Raw genomic sequence first — 18303 nt, 5'->3', positions numbered from 1 at the left:
ATTTAGAAGGAAATGGTAGTTTTTAAAAATAACAAAAACTGAACCCACATCACAAAGTTAGCAGCGTTTTGGTGAAGAAAGTCAAACATCCTGCAATCCAAGATCCAGGTATTTCCACATTTTTCAGGTAGCTGTATGTCACAATATCAACCATGTCAGTGTGTCTGTCAGCTTGTTTTGGAATTATTTTGCTCCCTAGTGGAAAAACTGTTATTATATGGCAAAATGGAGGGTCAGTCACAGCAAGAGGGTCCCGCTCCTTGTGCTTGCACAGGTTTTTTCTGGGATCTCTGGCCACCAAATAGGCAACAGATTAAGGTTGCCTGGCTCAGGGCACACTTGGAGAAATTCAAAATTGCAAGAGGTTTGTTAGACAGTTAACTAAAATAAAAGCCTAACAAAAAAAGTTGGACTGATTTCTTTAAAACGATGGGGTGACTCAAACGAGCGCATGTCACCACTTCCTCTTCAACAAGATAGTCTTCATCTTTTCCGCTAAGTCCTTTTCCTGCTATATTTAGGAACCTCTCTGAACAACTCAACATAAGGAGACACTCTGAGTAACATGAACAAGACAAAGCAAGAGGGTGTAGACAGCAATGCTGCTTGAAGAGAGGCTACTTTGGGAGAGCGATGATAAGATCTTGTGGTGTAGTTACTACTTAGATAAGGATAAGAAGCTTAAAAACTAGCTGGCAGGACACAAACAGTAAGTAGACTGTAAGTGCCCTTACTATTATGTGAAGTCCACTCTTCTTTGTGTACTTTTGTTTTGCCCTTAGAAATATTAGATGTGGCTGAATCATTTAGCTTCTAACTATATTTAATTTCTATTTTCTTCAAATGGTGAAAATGTTGTCATGCAATTTCATCTGGAAATGTGAAAGTGCACTACGGCACAAGTCCAAGAAACCTACTCTCCTGAACTGATTTTTTAATTTATATCATTTAGTATATAAATAAATACACATGTGGAAACGTGCGAAGACATTTGCTATGATTTGCTGTAAATATCTCTGCAGATATACTGCAATGTAATGATTATACATTCTGTACATGTAAAAGTAGTTTTTGTTTTTAGATATTATGGCAGTAGCAAAATAAATATATAAAATAAATTAGTCTTTGCCTTAAATATTAGATAATTGCTTCAGAATTTTGTTCCATTAATAAAGAAGGATTTAGTCCCAGTTGCTTATTGGTTTTGTTAAGGTCTTAGTTGTAACATCCAGGTGATCATTAAATAAAATCTCTTATCAGTTGCTCACTTGTGGAGGAATTAAGCAGTACTTTGGTAAAGAACATTTTCACCTCAGAGTTTAATTAATATTAAAGAAGTGGCAAAACAATAGCCCCACTGCATTTGAAATCTTAACCCCAGGTGCCCTCATTTGGAGCGCCTAGCATATCTCCATGCTGCACCAGTCTAATCTATGGCATGTCAGCGTGACCAGGTGAAAAGTGGCGTTAATTCTATATTGGAGCTGGGCATGTGTTGAGAGCAGCAGAGACAGGTAGAGCATGCCATGGGAGTCAGCGTGTGACCTGACAGGGATTGGCAGGCAGAGTGTTAATTGGATAGGTGCGCCAGCCCATTTGTGTTGGCCATCCCATCGCAGAAGACATTGTACCTAGTTCTTGACTCCCAAGACAAGCTGTTGTTCTCTTCGTAGGCATGCTCTGAATATAGCCAATGAAATTATTTGTTTCATGACTGTCATGTGACTTTGCTCAGACAAAGACAGGGGGATGGGAAAGACAATGCATCACCCAGTAGAACCTGAGCACTGATATTATTTGGTAAGAGTGTGCGAGTGCAATTATTTCTGTACAAAAAATAAGAAGTAAATTATAAAAGTACTCAGGAAGTGAGATTTGTCTGCCAAACACAATACTGCAAGGAAACAGAAATGTTTCTGAGGCACTAATTTGTGATTAGTTGGTCAATAAATGCATTTGTGGTGTCCATAACTAGAACTTTATTCAATTTGAAAGTATTATTGTATCCACAGGCTGTTTTGCAATCATTTATGTAGAAGACAAAAGACTGGCTATTTTGCCACTTGTTAATGGCAAGTTGGTGGCTGTATTATATTTGACAATGTAGTGACAAATAAATAAAAAATTGTTTAAGCCTAAACGAATTAGCAGACTTATTGAAATTAGCTCTTTTCTTAAGCTAATATTGGTTCAGCAAAACATTTGTGCTATGTTTTTCTTTTTCTTTTATTTTCTTGTATAGCTCATGAACGTCTTGAGAGAAATCTTTAAAAGAAAATGGTTCACATCACTGTCACTTTCTTCATATATGTGCTAAACCTCTTTGTAATCGATAGGAATGTATACTGGAAAAAAATTCCTTTGGTCTAATCAAGGCGCTTTCTGTTTGTAATCACTCTGGTTGATGTTGTTTTATAATGATTAGTCTATTGGCCTTGATTTAAAGTAAAGAAATAAGAAACTTGTCATCATTTATCAAATCCTATATTCTAGGTGAACACAGCAGGAAGCTGCGCCGAACTACAAAAGCAATTTAATATCACAACTCGGCAATCGGTTTATCCTTCAGACCACGTACCATTAGATTCTCTCAGATTTTCTGATATAACAGTATTTCATAAACTTCCCAATTTGCCTCCCAAAGTTGTCTGTGACATTACAGCTAGTGAATATATGATGTCCAATAGGGTCATAAACTGCATGTGACCACCACATGTTGAAAAGTCCTTTGTAGTATAATGCAACCTATTCTGTCAGGTGTGAGCTACTGAGCTACTGAACAGTGGTTTAATTAAACACAGAGCACACGTCCGAGTTATCACAGTAAATAGTTGTGGATTGTATATTTGTTAATCATGATTAATGTTCCTAAATTTCTATGGAATTACAAATGAAAAATTACTAAAATAAGTACTGGCAAAATGGAATTCAAGAGCTTAAATTACCTGGTTCTGTTAACTATAGCATGTCTGCAATGGGTAAACAAAGTCTTATTAATTTTTAAGATATCTGTAGCCCGGAAGGGGGATTTCACAGTGGTTGCAGAAATAAACATATATTTATGATGAAACACTGAATTAAAAAGAGGCTCGACTTTTTCCATTACAACTTCCCCAAAACCCACAAAAATCAAAATACATAGAAAAATGACAGTTTTGTAAGCAAAAAATTAATTTATGATAGCTGTGTAGTATTATATACTTTAGTAGTAAGATTAAGAAATATACAAACAAAAAAAGAAACAAGCTGCAGTTCATGCTTAAACAGTTAAGCAGTTGCAAAATTAAACATGTGCTAGCAATGTTTTTTTTAACATCAGAAATTGTAACTGCATTGCATTTTTGGTTTATGAGTGCAACTGTGAGATTTCACATTGCGATGCTGTATGAATCAGTGACTTCAGTCTGCTTTTATTTGAATATGAATGGTTCTAATACAGCAAAGGGTATACACAACCCTCAATTTAACCTTAGCCATTGTGTTCGATGCAGACAGGCCTTACTATTGTTCAAGATGCTGCATCTTATTTTTTTAATAAGGAAAAGGATTAAATTAAAACCCATGCAATCCAAATGAAATAGGGATTTTTGGATGCATTCATACAAAATGTGTCTGGAAAAGATAATTCCACTTAATGGAAGCATTTAAAGAAGTTGGCTGATGCATCTGCTGAAACTTGGATTACATTGTGTGTGTGTGTGTGTGTGTGTGTGTGTGTGTGTGTGTGTGTGTGTGTGTGTGTGTGTGTGTGTGTGTGTGTGTGTGTGTTTTTCTTTTCTTTGTGCCATCATAAATTATATTAAGGGCAAAAACTCAACATTAACATAAATGTTTACCACAATTTCTGCCTTGTTATTATTAACTATTTTTATTATTATTTCATTAAATATGATACGGATTAGTACATTCTTTGTCACTTATTTATCTTTATGGGTCCTTTATTTACCATCCTCTGTCAATATATAGATTTTTCCCACTCTGCGACAGGGGCTGGTGTTAACTGTCAGATTTCCTGGTGATATCTCAATTAAGACAAAAAAAAAAAAAAAAGGAAAGTCTATTGTTTAGGGGGGTGTGAGCGGATATTTCCATGCTGCAGGCTTTAAAATGGGAACAAGAATGTGTTCGGTCAGCTTGAACAGCGCAGGACGATTTTGGGGAGGACTCCTCCTTTGTGACACATGCTGCATAGACATAATGAATTATATTATAATTACAAAGCACAGTCTGTAGAAGTGGACAATATAGATATTTGGCTAGGGGGTGGAGTGTGCTGCTCCACAGAGACTGAGCCACTCCAGACTGCATTTCTATTCAGATCACTTTAACTTAGACAAATCTCAATATCAATGAATGAGGCTTTGTTCAGGAAATAAAAACATTTGAACAAGGACGCCTCATCTTCTCATACACTGGCGGGATGTAAGCAATTTTAAACACTCCGTAAAGAAACCCCCACTAAGTTCAACTTTCTCAAAAAGTACTCGCTTTGTCTTTACATAGAAATAACGACACGCAGAAATGACATACGGAAATGCAAACATATATAACACTCATTTAGTAAATAAACGTTAGCGGGGAGATGGTTCACCAGAGAAGATTGATTTGTATTGTGTGATGGCGAAGGCACTATATATTGTGGAGAAACTGGGCAAAGCAGAGCAAGTAGAAAAACAGAGGGGAGGGAAGCTGGCAGTGACTGAGAAGATGAGGATTTGACGGCAAGGTGACAAAGAGTTCAAACAAAATGAGGCTTGTAGATTAGCAGCACTCCCCTCAGTGACAGGTGTCATCTCTTGGGGCAGTCTGTCACTCTGCCTGCTGCCACTCTTTATATAATATGAGGAGGGAGAGAAGGAAAGAGAGGAGGAGAGGCAACAACACTTGCACCTCAAAAGCCATGGCCTAGCCTGCTCTACCTGCCAGCAACCAAGATTAAAGTCTAAGTGCCCGAGAGAGAGAGAGAGAGTAATGAAATGAACAAAAATAAGCAAATGTTTATTTACCCCACTGCCTATTTTGCTTTAATGATTTCAGCACGAAAAGCCTCTGCAGAAACATCTCACAGTAAGTCTGTGGGAAATAATCAAATGGTATATATAATCCGATGTATATATAGGGAGATATGTTTTATATAAATATTTATTTGTAATGTGATAAAAAATGTCTGCGTCTATAAGTTATTTAATGATTTATCTAAAAAAGAAATGTTTTCTAAATACACAGCAAGATTAATAAACTATATACTAAATATAATACACTCCCACTGCCAAAGAGAGGGAGAGAGGGAGAGAGGCTGAGGGCAGTACTTACCAGTAAATATTTACTACCACCCAGAACAGGCAACACGGGGAGAGAGCGCAAAACACAGTGACACAGAGAGAGAGCGAGAGAGAGCGACACAAAGAGAGAGAGTATTGTTCTTTTGTAAAGAGTCAGTTGAGTTTCACCCAAACCTTTAACAAGTCTGTCATACAGGAAGGTATTAACTAAAGCTCAGAGGGAGCCAGCTCCCGTCATCCTGGTGACATGCAGACTGAGACCTGCTGCTCTCTGCCCAGGACTCCAGCCATCTGCTCCACAGATTGCACTGAAACACACACAGCAAGTGCTGCTGCCACCCCTCTGGGTGAGAGAGTCACCAGAGGGTCAGCTACTTCTCCAGGACTTTCTCCCTTATATGTTTTGACTGCTCTTACGTGCATATGTTGATTAGAGTCACCAAGCAGCCTCACTAATGACATTATAATCTGCAAAGACTGACAAAGTGAGAATCCACAGTAAGTCTAACAGGCAGCCACACTACACAAAAAGAGGAAATGAGAAAAGGGGGGGGGGGGGGGGAAGCAGGAGACATATTCTGATGTTTGTTTTTGACAGATGAGGGATGCCCCCTATTGACTTTGTCAGGAAGGATAGAAACGGGGGTAGAGAGAGTAAAACCAGTGAGCAGTAGCGACTGTGAAGAGGGAAAAAAATAATGGAGTGCCAGTGTTCCCTTAGCAGGAAAAGGGCCCTTAAGATATCATGTATGGACAAAGGAAAGACTAAGACTGCCAATATACATTAAGGTTTTAAAATATTCATTGCATAGGTTGGAAGGGATAGAAGGTTATGTGAGTATTTGGCGCCCTCCCAAATGGAAAATTCTCTCTGAATAACAATCAGGTCGTACAGAATCAGACGCATAATGAAAATGAAGACGAGCGGTTGCTGGTTATGGCGACACAGAGTAATTTCCCAAAGCCTTGAAGAGAATCAATTAGAAGTTGATCAAAAATAATTACGAGTCTTGAGATACAACTTAAAGCTTTAAGTCGCATTCTGAATTCCTTTTCTTTTTGATTCTCTGTTTTACGTTTAGCTTAAATGAATTTCCCTGATACTACAATTTCACACACTTGCAGCATGACGGCATCTGTGCCCTGTGCATTGAAAAACAAGTCGTACGCCTCACAGTGCCTCTCTGGTCTGTGAACCGGTGTCCGTTGGGGAAATCGACCACCCTGGGCACAGTTGTGCTGGAGTGAGTAATGAGGCAAGCTTTCCATGATGGCTGATACAGCCTCCCATTAACAGCCATGCTTCAGGGTATTCTCTGTTTCTGTGTTGTGGAATGGAAATGAGATCTGATAGAGCCATGTATAATTTGTTGTCACATCAAAGTGACACTTATTAGCTTTATTTCCTTATCATTGTTACATCTACAGTACCTCTGGGTAAATATTTCTGAAGAGCAGACTGGTGCTAGCTTGCTTTTGTTACGTGCTGCTGTGTGCCTCTAAGTATAGCAGTAGCCACTAACTTTCATGGAGCAGATCTTTAACAGCTGGTTGTAGAAATGTGTGTCTTCTATTGATGTTTCCACAATGGACACAATGAACAATGGACGTTAGACTACAAATAGATTTTCTGAAAGTACACATCCACTTCTGTTGGATCTTAAGGAATAGTTTGGGCATTTCTTTTCTTACGGGAGAGAAAACATTGATGTCACTTTCATTATTCCTGTGCATGTCATTTCATTCCACCGCCAAGGCTGATAATCTTATTAGTAACATCATTGTACACTATATGAAAGTAATTTTTTTTTTGCTGCCCTTTTTTAATATATATTTTATTCATCACTCATTGCTCTCACGCAGACACGCACATGAGAAACACACACATTTTTCCATTAATCTCCCAGCTATTCTGAAGTGGATTATTTTGAATTCATCCAACATCCCTCTTCGTATCTTTGTGACTTTGAATTGGGATATTGCTGGATCGACCACTATCAGAGCAGAATTATTCCCCCAAGTCCTACAGAGAGCTGAGCATTGAAGGGCTATATTTCAACCATTGCATCTATAGATATGCAGCATTATAACTCATGAGTGGCACCTCATTTCACACAGCCTAATGGCTTGACACGGAGCACACTGGGGATCCAGGCAGGGGAGCTTCCCCTCATTTTTTTGGTCCAAGTTTTATGAGAGACAAGGATTAGGGTTGATTGAAAGTCAGAGTGAGCTGCTTGCATAGGACTGCACTGTTGCAAGGCTTTTCATGAAATTTGCCTCATTGATAATTTGCATTCTTTAAGAATACACAGGCATCCCACTTCATTTCACTTTCATTTATGTTTCAACAAATTCCACAGGCTCAACTTGCCAGGCCAAATAAAAGCCTGCCAAGTCAAAGATCAGTTCAGATGTGAGTCTCTCCCTCCCTCCAAAAAAAAAAGAAAAAAAGAAGAGAAAGAAATTGTGCTGCAGCAGCCTTGAGATATTTAACTGATTTAGATAGAGAAGCGCAAACACTGAGGCACAGTCTACTCTTCAGTGAACTTATCTTGCACGCCTGGATGTGACAGACAGTGTAGCCCTCCAGCTTAGTTGTCATACACCGGCGACCAGTCAGAGCTCGTCAGGTTGGATGATTGTATAATTGTGTTGTGACACCTTGAACCCGCCAGTGGTATATAACCATGTTAATTTTCTGATAGCACACCGTGGGCCGGTAAAAATCAGAGTTATGATGGGTGTAATTTGTGCCTCTGACGGCAGACTGAAAGGAGCGGGTCATCAGCAGGATAAATACAAATTAAAATTGATGCAGGTCTCATTTCTGCTTGACCAGTTTGTGTTGGGAGGCTGCAGAGAGCTAGGAATGGTGCACTTGCCATTTGTGCCATTTGGTCTTCCATTTCAATTCAGGGCCTGAAGGCAAAAAATAAAATGTACCTGCCCGAAAGATGTGCTGCAGCATCACAGACGCGATAATAAAACTCTGAAGGCTGGAAATACGGCAGCGTTTACATCTCACGAACTTGAGTTTTACAAAGAGTTGTAAAACAGATAAAGTATCTAATTTCTAAAATAAATAAAAAGCGTAAAAGAAGGTAAAGACATACTAATGGTGGATTTTTATTTTCCCAATATAAACAGAGAGACCAGACATTGTTCATGTTAATGCTTAAAACATGAAAATAAAAATAAATGAGTGATGGCTTCATTTTTAATTCCGTGTTAGCTGTTTGCCCTGGGTGCACGCGCGGATGAGCACGTGTGTGCGTACAGGTGTGTATGTGTGTAATATGTCCAGCAAAAGCAAAGTGGCATCCTCCTGAACTCCTGTCACAGCTTCTCTGACTGTGAGTTCAAGAGCTCTTCATTACAGTCTCTGCGCATCTGAGAGAAAGAGAAACAATGCTCAGAGCCCACTGCACATAACCTTTCCATTCAATCAGCAGTTCAAACTGTGTCCCGCAACTGCAAATCATTCTGTTTCTACCGAGTCAAGTGTAGCACTGAGTCAAAAAGCCTCCCATCAAAACTGGATAAAAATATCTTTGTATTGTATTGCCCGACACGCAGGAAGCTACAACACAATTCTGATACATAACTCATATGGTTGCATCGGAATAATTGTTATCATCACTATACTCAGATATACAATACCATTTGATTGGTTATATCTGATCAAAAGGAAATACAGACACTAGTGATTACATTTAAAGTTGTATGCATTAGCCATCACCATCTGTGGAATATGTATATTTATGAAAATAAGCGGTGAAACTAGCCTGACAGTACGATGTAGACGTCAAACAAAGGCTCGTCAGTAATGTTTTATACAAATCCACTGATATAATAATTATACTATCCCCAGTCCTTAGTGGAGGTTGATTGTTCTTGCTGTGAGCTAACACACTTAATTGTAGTATGCAAATGAGAGCAATTACAAAGCTTTTAGGTGAAGAGATGACAGCTGAGGTTGGTTTTATTGGGGGCCTCACCCAAACAGTTGTCATGGAAACTACATAGAATAACTGTCAAATGGATATAATCTCATGATATGTCCAGAAATTGCCTCCTCTCTACTTTGTGTTCATGAATCACTCCATATGAAAAGGAGATTCTTTGATTACTGAACAAATTGTCAATTTGTGTTGCGCAAAAATGAAAAGAGGGCTCATTTGAGAAAAAGAAAATGCTGGATTGGGTTCAATTTCCAAACTGACGCGTCATAAAGATGTAAAATATACTCACACAGAGTCGGAAAAGCTTTGAGGCTTTCCTAGTGTCAGTAATTAGTCAGATGTATAAAAAAATAATAATTCCTGACATTTATTTTTAGTCAGAATGTAAATCGGTTTAAATTGTGAATTGAGAGCCTTGAACAAACAGGCCTTCACTTAACATCTGTAACAGACAGACTATATATATATATATGTATATATATATATATATATATATATGTGTGTGTGTGTGTGTGTGTGTGTGTGTGTGTGTGTGTGTGTGTGTGTGGTTGTGTGTGTGTATGAGACTTGTATTTATTGTAGATCAATCAGGATTACAGACAGTCCACACTCAAGCAAAACTGAACAGGATTTATTCAGGCAAGTACTTACTGTCAGTGGAACCGCCCAGAGTCACTTTTCATACAGTTGCTAACATGACATGACTAATAATGGCACTGATTATTGTCATTGTCTATGATATGAAATAGGTCGCTATCTTTCCAGTTAAAATTATCATTGCCTTTTCTCACAATAAATCGTTTTTTAAAGCACACTCATAATGCTGTTTGATGAAGTTGCATGTATTTTTTAAATCTATACTTTTGATAGTACGTTTTTTTTTGTAGGCCTGAATGAGGCTTTTACTGTTTACTGTCATTGTTTATCCCACGTTACAATCACTCCTGCTATCATGCAAAGTTGTGGTCAAATTTTCTGCAACAAACTACCCGAGTACAACTGCTCTTGTGAAGGCTTTCATGAATTAAATATGAGTTGTGCCTGAGAATGAGATGTTATAGAGGTAAATGACAAAAGGCAGCCCGTAATTGAGGTGGTGGCAACACAGGCCTACTGAACTAATCCCTGACTCAGTCATGTGACTGGGTGTTCACCAATAGCGGCGGTTCTATTTACCACAAAGCCAAGGCAGCTGGGAAAATTGATTTCTCATCTGAGCTGTATTTGATAGCTTTCGAAATCAAAAATTGAAATGAACTAACCTACGCCCCATCATTACAAAAGAGCAAATTAAACTGTGCCACGGTGGTTCCTCCGAGCACTAGAAGCCTGTGAAGGGGACAAATTCAAAGATCCAAGCTCTTCTCGGCCCTTGACTTTGTCTTGTGTCTCGCGTCCAGCATCGTATTGAAAACAACAGCAACAAAAGAAACGTGTTTTCCTCTTGTTTGTTTTTTTTTTAAGTTGCGAACACTGGCACATTTTGAAAGTACAATTCCTAAAACATTTTATAGATAATTTTCTTGAGTGTAAAGAATTAGGATGTAATTAAAATAAAATATTGTGGGTTTTTTTTTTTTGGTTTATTACTGAATGTCTGTTTGATTAAAACATCTGCCAAAATTATTAGCTCTTCCAAAAGAAGGTTTCAAAATAGAGGAAAAATCAAGAATGCTTTAGTGTAAATTTGTCATTAAAGCAAAATAAAATTGCAAACTAATTTGGAATTAAATATAGACACTTGTTTATCTGCCAAGCTATGAAGAGTGTCTCAGTTGCTGTTATTATTACAACAATGTAAACAGCAATTTAGCAAGCATTTAGGAGTAGTACTGCTTCGTGAGAGTGAGTGAAAGTGGACAAGATGTGAAGTGAAACAAAGTAGCCGCTTGTGTTGACAAGCGACATGCCGAAACAGATGTTCCTGCAGGTGGACGTGAAGATCAATAGGCGGTGGAGAGCAGCTAGATAGTTACCTGAGCTGCTGGAACTTGTAGCAGATGTTAAGCAGACTGATGCCCTGGAAGGCTGATCAATGGACAGGAGGCAGATGGAGGAGAACATGGAGGAGTGCTGGGAGGCGCTGTTAGCAGAGAGGAACATAAAATAATAGGAGTCACATTTGATATGCAGATGGGCGCCTGTCCACAACATTAACCCATCAATGGGAAAATAACAAGCTTCAACTTTGGGGGAAACTTCAACTTCATCCAAAACTCTGCTCCCTCCATAGGTTGGGTGTCATAGTAATTACCGGCAAATTTACCCCTTCAAAGTCAGAATCCTGATAGGGTGATTATTGGTCCCATATAATAATTCTGGCCATGTAGGGTTAGGGCAGCATGATGGCCAATAACGGGGGAGAGAAATGAGATTCAGCAGTTTTGCTGGGCTAAAAAACTTGCCTAATTAGAAGTGGTAAGAGACCGTGTCAGGCTGCAATCTAAAATACTATCACCTTTACCTCGTATTAGTCAATTAAATACACAATGAAAATCCCAAAGTAACTCTTGCCCATCACTAGTGCCTATAACTAGCACATTATCCAACCTATTTTTTTTCTTCTTGTTTATTCTTATTTGATAAATTAAAAAGGAAAGTATTTTTCAGATGTAATAAATGCAGGAAACATAATTCAAAGTAGTCATTTGACAGCTTGAACACATCACATAATTCACACTGAATTTATGGCACAATGCTTTTCCTTGCAGTGGAAAATTGCTTTCTCTCAGCTTTGATCGTGGAAATTCAAGTCAAGCTACTAACAAGTGCAGCGTCTTTCCTCCAGCTCTGTACACCTGCGTGAGCACATACACGGACCCACAGAAACACATGCTTACAGTACACACAAAGAAGACGCACACACGCACACACACAGATCTTCTGACATCCAGTGTCCCAGTGGCCTTGCTGTCCGAGAAGCAACTTGAACTAGGCGATAACCTGATAGACTTTATCTTGTCTTTCCTGGATTTCACTGAAGCCTGAAGAAGACACTTCAACTGCGCAGCATCCCCCCAGAGTCTTAACCTTCCCCTCATCTCTCCTCGCCGGCACCGGTGCCTGAGAGCTGTCAGCGGCCTGTTGCTTATTGATGTTTCTGCATGTTTTATGTCTTTCTGCGATATGACGGCCCTGACACAGTGCTGATTTCAATCAGCTTGCCACATACCGCAGAGAGTGACAGCTAGGGAAAGTAAGAAGGACAAAAAAAAAAAAAAAGAATTGGTAGGGATGTCATTGGCTTAGATCAGCTCCGGCCTTGTCTCTGACCGAGGATTCTCCTCCCTTCTAATGAAAATGTTTCATTCACATCTCACATCTCATGCCTCCCTTGCTGATGAATTCAATAGGAGAAAAAAGAGAAACGAATAGTGAGGGATAGAAATTCAGCTTTTGTCAGATGGAGGAGGCAAGAAGAGAGGATGACCCCAGAGCCAAAGGTTTTGACACTGCATCAATCCCTTTAGGGGTGAGGCCTGCTGGACTAGCTCTGGCTGAAGATTACTTCAGCACATCTGAGGGATGGCTGCTCTATCTATTTCACACATTCTATGCAGAAGAGAGCCTTGTATACTTTGGATCCTGAGCTGCCCTGTAAATTAGGTCTGAGATCATTCCATGGAATGAGGGGAGCTATCCAAGGCAATTCAACTCCAAACCATTGACAGAGAGCTTACCGAATCCCTGAAAAAAAGGAGACACACATCTACTCCCTCTTTCTCTTTATGATACCAAATAGAATGTACCGTGGGTAATCCCAATAAGGCTCTTTACTTGCAAATTCAAGTATATGCACACATGTACCGATAAGACGCTCCCACACAGCTTTCTCACACACGTGGTATTGAAAAGCATTCGTCAATTCTACTCTGCTGTTTGGTGCTTTGTCCCAAAGTGAAGCAGTGTCTTGGATTTATTTGGCAGCGTGCAGCTAAAATATAAAATGTTGTAAAATATCATTAGGATTTCAAGAATTCAGACTGCAAAGGAAAATATTTTTGGCATACAATAGTAGTTTTTAGGTGTTTTTTGTTCATGCACAGACACACATATATATGTATAAATATATATACAAATTACAAATAATTATACTCTATTTAGGAATCATTGAAAATGTTTTTCTTGCTTTCTTCCTATATTTGAATCTAATATTAAAGAAGAAATAAAAATCTCCAGGATCTCCTATTCTTCTCAAGCTTATGTTTGTCTCAATCAGATAAAGCACAATTTATTCACTTCAGTTTTCACTGAGAGATATCAAATTAATAGCTGCAGTCTAGGTGCTTTCAGCATGTGGCGATATTTCACATTCATTTTTTTTTTTTAGAACACAATTACTGCGGCCATAATGAGATTCAAAACAAAGACTAAATTAGCTGTCATTAAATTATTTCAATTTCCTTACTCTAATAGAAGATTGTGACAGGTGTCATAGTTGCCGTTGTGTTTGGCATCGCAACATGTTATAACGGATAATTGATCCATCAAAAAACATCAAGCCAAAGCAATAACTGGCTTGAGTCTGGCGTACTGAACATGCAGAAAATCGAATTTAACCCCATGTTGACTAAGACGCTCCCTTGCTCTGTCGATCAAGCATGTCTTTCGTTGACAGCTCTGTTCGCATGTTGTTAAATAATCTAAAGGGAAAAAAGAAACATGAAAGAAAAAGCAGTCTCAGAGGAGCTGTCACAGAGAAAGGAAAATGCCATGGGGGGTGAGGAATGCCTTCAGTCGCACAGCTTTTCACATTTTAATTTCAGTCTGCGGGACTGACTCATGGTAGCGCCTGAGTGAGTGGGTCCTGGGAGTCAGGGCTCACACTGACCCCAGAGCATAGACTAGCCCAGAGAGATGTCAGCTGAGAGCTCCTGAGGATCACCAGGCTGCCAAGCGCTTTGAAAGCTGCTGCCAATTCAGCCTAAGTTTCAGCTGAATGGTCGCTACAGAGAAGGGGAGCGACAGCAATAAAAACAGGTTGCAAAAGGAAGAGAATTTGCTTTCAAAATGTATTTGGCCTTTGACCTTGCATCCAACCCTGTGGCCTGTGTCTTTGAAGCTGAGCATATTTTTTGAGAGACACTGAAAGAGGGGAGGGTTTTAGGGGTGGACTTGGGGCCTGTCAGTATAAATATATTAATAATCTGACAGCTTCATCTGCTTTTGAGGGTTAGACTTGACAGCTCCACAATGGCCTGCGCTGTAGTCCTTCTCGTACATGTCTAGCTTTCCTGTCTGAACAACACAGAGAGTTTATTAAGACATCACACTCCTGTGAAGTATTGATTTTACACCGGTCTCTGTCACTTACTGTATTAGACAATGCAGGAGCTCCAAAATAAACTACGACAGCTGCATGTAACCTGCTGAATATGTTTGCGAGAACTGCTCAGTTCAGGGAAAATTGCGCTTTATTTTGTTGTACATCTTTAATCTGATATCTCCTGGCCAAGTTCTGTGATCAAACATAAACACACACAACAGGGAAAAAAAAGCTTTGATTTTCTTTTAAAAGGGATTTTTTTTGACAGTGACATAAAACGGGAGAAATGCATTAGAGGGAAAAAAATGTTGCAATTAAGTTTCTGCATTTCACGAAAAGGAGCAATTGCTATGTTGAACAAAGGAGGGGGATGTGCATCTGCCTGTGGAAATGCGCACCGCCTCTCAGACAGTGGGTCTGTCCGTAGAGAGACAGAGGGAGAGAGGGGTCAGAAGGAGCACAGGTAATTGAGGTGTCCCCTCCCCTCCCTTTTTTTCCAGGGTTTCTCACCCCATCCTTTCACCCCCCACCCTAGCCACACAGCGGGCACAATTACGTTCCCCATCACCCCACCAGCTGGCCCCCGTGATCCCACACTTCTTACTAAACGCGACTCCATTGGCCCTTTCCCTCTTAACCTCTCAGCACCCGCTCCAGGGGAATGGTAAGGCTGCACACAGAACTGGGAAAAACTCAAGACAGTTCTACTACTTTTAACAAAAAAAAAAAAAAGCGTGGAGAAGTTGAGTTAACTGGAGGTTGTGCATTGAGAATTAAACGCGGTTTACGGCAAGTGTGCGGAAACTGACATCTGAGTGTCTGAATCTACACACTGCAGCTCTGAAGAATAATTTAACTGCATGAGTGACTGGACTGAAATCAAGCGCCAATATGATATTGTGTCGTTAGCGTATGTAGATAAAAAAAAAAAAAAAACACTGGCGGTGTTGTGATATTTATTTTGCATTTTAAACGAGAACAGCATTCATATGAATTTGAATAAAACTGATCATTTCCACTTTCAACGAGGAATCGCCTGTCCGATATCAAGTACGTTAACAATTTTAATCAAACTCTAATAGCTATCAACATGAATGTTAATTGAGTGGCTTGAAATAGATTTCAACATCCGAGTGTCAGTCTGATCACATTTCTCGAACACGCTCCGAGTGTCTCTTGATAGACAGTGTTTTCACTCCATCCCTTCACATTAATGAGTGGGAAGTCTCTCCTGTGCATTATTACCTGAAATAATACCATATGGTAATATGTAAACAACATCTGCATATTCATGTCATAACTTCATCTGTTTAATTAGTTCCAGCAAAGCAGTTTACCCTCTGAGGCCCTCCCTGTCAGAGCAGTGATGGTAGAGCCGTGCCCCGCTGTCGGTCCTGACAGCCCTCCATTGTTCAGTTGACGCCGCTGCCCTGTCTGTTTAATGCCAGGTGCATCTTTACAGGCCACAGATCAGGTGAAGTGAGTTGGGGAGCTTCTTTCACTCTGACGCCAAGCCTGACACATCCCTCTTTAGCATGGCGACCCACCAGTTATTTGAGGACATTCGTTTTTACTTGTTAGCGTAGTTTGGTTAAACGCCAAACTTTCACGAAAAGACACAATCTCTTATATGTGTCGCCCACTGTGACAATACTGCCGTCAATATGTGTGGTGAAGCGCATCTGTTGTCACTCTACACTACAGCATTGTTAAACAGAGTGTGATACAGAGAGCTCGGGTCAATCACATGCATAAAATAATATCAGATACTGTTTAATATTATTATTTCATCTTTTCAGATTTATCCCCTGGCATAGATCGGGCCTATAGAAAACTGCCAAGAGGTGTAATTCACGCAAACATATGCCTCACGAATAGGTGGTCTTTGATATGTAACACTGCTTCACAACGTTGGTAGGCATGTTTCATTTGGCAACCACTATTTTTGTAAGTAAAGAAAACCATGTTAGAGCCAAAAGAACTCACGATATTTTAAAATATTTGTTCCTTCCATTCAATAAAATATTCCCCCACACAAATAAATAATAAGTAAACAAAAAAAACACACACAGAGCAATGTGGTATGAAAAGCTTGAGTGGGTATTCTCTAATTAAATTCTCCTTCATCAGGCGCTCGTTTGTGCACAAGCATTAATACTTTTGACCCCATGTAGCCTGAACACTAACATGCCTGAGGAAGGAAAAAGAGGAAGGAAATGAAAGAGAAAAACATGAGGGAATATCTTATTAGGGAAGTCAGGCATGTTTTGGCCCTCGTTTCTTGATGGCTGCTCTTGGTGTCGCGACCTACTGGCGTCTAGCTAATACGGCAGTGTACGCCGTGCCATTGTTCTCAATCAATAACTAATTATCAAAGTACTGGCTCCGACTCGTATTGTCCTCTTTGCTTGGAGCCCCTTGTTGTGGACTGAAAGACAGAAAGGGGAAAAAAGGGGAAAGGAGGGTGGCTTTTGGCTGCACAGTGATGCTGCCGCCACAACATCCTCGCATGCCTTTCAAGATATACTGTGCCGTCAGTTTGAATTACCATTCCCTACTAATTGATATGAATTAGAACAGAAGAATTATTGTTGCTGGTGAATGTCATAACGATATCCTCAAAGTAATCATGTGAGACAAAAAGAGAACAGCACAAAAAACACAAGCAGACCAAATATGAAAAGACAAATTAAGCCGACTCCTGCTAGGGACTTTGCAAACGAGGCCTTAGACAATGGAGAAAGAAAATTAGACTGCTACCAATCTGTATGTTTCATTATTTCAATCTTGTTTGCAACTATGAACCATGATTTAAATTCACCAGAATGGATTTCTTTTTCCCAGGCACACTACACTCAGTCGTGCCTTATTTGTGGGCCATATCTTAACTATCAACAGGTTCCAATGCAGCACCCTGGCCACTGATACAATGTCCTTTTGTCACCTTGTCATTGTTAGCTGCTTTTTTACAAATGAGCTGACAGAAATAGAGGAACTCTGTAATTTGTAGTTGGCAACTTGGAATGGATTGTGTGGTGGTGCCTACTTGTCTCTGTGCTTGCTATTAGAGTACAAGTCCTGTCATCCCATGTGGCAGCACAGTTCACTTCTCTGCAGTACTGTTGGTCCTACTGGCACCAGGTCTGGGGGCTAAGGCCCCCCAGGAACCCAAGGGGTGGCTGGTGCCCCAGTGGCAGGCAGGGGTCAGCCCAGTAAAAGTGCCGCCCTCAGGACAGTGAGTCTAATCCCACAGCAAGAGCATGGCAGCTGTAACAGCCCATCCGTTCAGCCTGTGTAATGATATCACTTGCACTGGATCTGATGTCTGACCTCATTACCAGAGTTTAATTGTGTTGCTCACAGAGTTTCAGTTCTTCCTTTCTCTGCCCTCTTTTTGTTTTGGACAGCTCCCCAAAAGAATTTCTGTGTTGCTCACAAAACAAAATTAATAACATTTGTAGCTGTTGACAACAAAAAAAACAAACAAATTAAATAAATAGATAGATAAAATTAAATTTAAAAAACTACTCAAATGATCATTTAAAAGACTATAATCGTCTAAAAGCAGATTCTAAAAAATAGAAAAAACACTCATTATTATTAAATTTATTCCAACTTTTTAAAAAATCATAATTCGTAAACAATATATATTTTACATCTCCTCAAAGGTAAAATCGAAATTGAATAAAAAGTGACTCAAATGCCAATTCATCTTAAAGCAACACAAATTTAAAGATGCACTGCACTGCTTATTATTTATTTTAAGATGACAGGTGGTTATTGATTGGGT

General features: G+C 39.5%; 1 long non-coding RNA gene across 1 annotated transcript in view; it reads right to left on the bottom strand.

The window, feature by feature from the left end:
• Nucleotides 1-10908: 10908 nt before the first annotated feature.
• Nucleotides 10909-18303, bottom strand: part of LOC120729773 — a 65427-nt gene continuing 58032 nt past the window's right edge. The window contains exon 4 of the long non-coding RNA XR_005694994.1: nt 10909-11330. This is a non-coding gene — a long non-coding RNA (uncharacterized LOC120729773). The remainder of the gene's footprint in view (nt 11331-18303) is intronic.

Source organism: Simochromis diagramma, unplaced genomic scaffold, assembly GCF_900408965.1.
Source record: "Simochromis diagramma unplaced genomic scaffold, fSimDia1.1 OVJJ01000293.1, whole genome shotgun sequence".
NCBI classification, from domain to species: Eukaryota; Metazoa; Chordata; class Actinopteri; order Cichliformes; family Cichlidae; genus Simochromis; species Simochromis diagramma.
This window is presented reverse-complemented; position numbering and strand designations above follow the sequence as displayed.